This window comes from Mustela nigripes, chromosome 5 (assembly GCF_022355385.1).
Source record: "Mustela nigripes isolate SB6536 chromosome 5, MUSNIG.SB6536, whole genome shotgun sequence".
Classification (NCBI taxonomy): domain Eukaryota; kingdom Metazoa; phylum Chordata; class Mammalia; order Carnivora; family Mustelidae; genus Mustela; species Mustela nigripes.
This window is the reverse complement of record NC_081561.1, coordinates 29,224,777-29,226,493: the sequence shown is the minus strand read 5'-3', so window position 1 is coordinate 29,226,493 and position 1,717 is coordinate 29,224,777. Positions and strand designations below refer to the sequence as shown.

At 44.5% G+C, this 1,717-nt stretch overlaps 1 pseudogene; it reads left to right on the top strand.

The window, feature by feature from the left end:
- LOC132018585 (CREB-regulated transcription coactivator 2-like) overlaps positions 1-1,717 on the top strand; it is a 19,510-nt pseudogene that overhangs the window by 5,742 nt on the left and 12,051 nt on the right.

The following is a 1,717-nucleotide window of genomic DNA, read 5'->3' as shown; positions in this document are numbered from 1 at the left end:
GGTTGTTTTTCTGTTTCCAGAATTGCTGTTCTTCTTCTCTTCAATCTCCCGATGGATTTTCAGGTGTTTGCAATCCTTAGATAAGCTATCCAGCTGATCTCCGGCTAGCTGAAGTAGTCTCAGCCTGCTACTTCTCCGCCATCTTGATTCCTCCCCCTGTCTTTGCATTTCTTGATAGAATCTCTGTGATGAACAGCACATTGTAGTTGACGCTAATTTAATAATAAAAAGGAGCTTTCTTCCTACTATCTTAGAGACAAGATTCTGGGTTGTGAGATTATATTTTTAATTATATTTCCCCTACGTGACTGAAGATTTATGAGTAAGATCTGTTAAGATTAGCTGAACACAGCCCAGATGAGCTGAACTCCCTGAATGCCAGATTAAATACATGCTTGTTGTTACAGGCCACTGAGATTTCTATGTCTGTGTGGCACAGCATTATGGAAGCAATCTGCGGCTTACACATAAAATCAATATTTCTACCACTAAACAAACAATTAAGAAAAAGAGAAAAAACCTGTGAGTACCTGAAGTCCCTTCTCTCCACGCCTCCAAACTGTCCTTGTCCCCAGATCTCCTCACTTAGCTGGGTCTACTTTCCAAAACTCTCTGATGCTGGAGTGCTCCCTTCCCACCACACTGCCCCTACATGAATGCAGGGGTCCATCCTCTCCACCCCATAACTACATCCAGGCCTCCAGTCTTGCTCACCTTCCATACACCCTCCATTACAGCTGCCAAAGCAAACCTGCCCTCACATACCTTGCTCCACTGCTCTGTTGAAAATTCCCTCAGCCCTGCATCTAAACGACATAAGAGCACACAAAGCCTTTGATGGTCTGGTATTACCATCCTCACTACCCCACAAATAAAACTCCTATTCACTTCTTCCCAAATCCCACCATCTGCACCTGTCAGGGAGTATACACTCCAGGCCCGGGGCAATTCAGTTGACTGCTCAGACCCACAATCACCATGTTCTGTATGCCCCACACAGATCCATTAACCAGAAGGCCATTTCAGAACACTATATGCTTCTCTCAAATATCTGTTTAAGTGTGTGCTACTCATGGGCTTCTCCTGATATATCCTGTCTCTGTGCACCTGGACCTGGAACTCCTCTATATTCCAGAGAGTCACTTCTCACCACCTTCCCATTCACCTCCACACCAATCATGTGGCCTCTCTCTCTGCCCAGACTCACCAGCCACACTCCTCCCTCAGGTGTCTCATGTGGGGGTTCTTCTGCTTGGAACTCTCACCCTTAACATACTTATTAGGCTAAATCTCTACTCACCACCATCTAACATTGTCTATAACCTATCTATTTGACTATTTTTTGTCCTTATAATATAAACTCTACAGGGCAGGGACCTTTATTTGTTACACTGAGATATCCAGGTGCAGACAACAATAGCTATCACGTACCAGGAGTTCTGTATATTCGTATTGAATAGATGAAGAGTGAAAGACCCACTTTCCCTCTTGTATAAATTGAGGGCTATTAATTTAGATCCTGAGGTGGCTCCAAATTCCAGTACTACAGCTGAATAAATACCGATCAGCAACCCACCTGCCACGTTCAGTTCCAAATCAGCCTCTTCATAGAATATTCCCATTTGGAAGAAGTAGGTATACAGCCAGTTGTTGAAAGCCTGGACATTGTGGATGCACACAGCAGTCTCCCCTTGGGTGAGGGAGACTCACCAGTGAG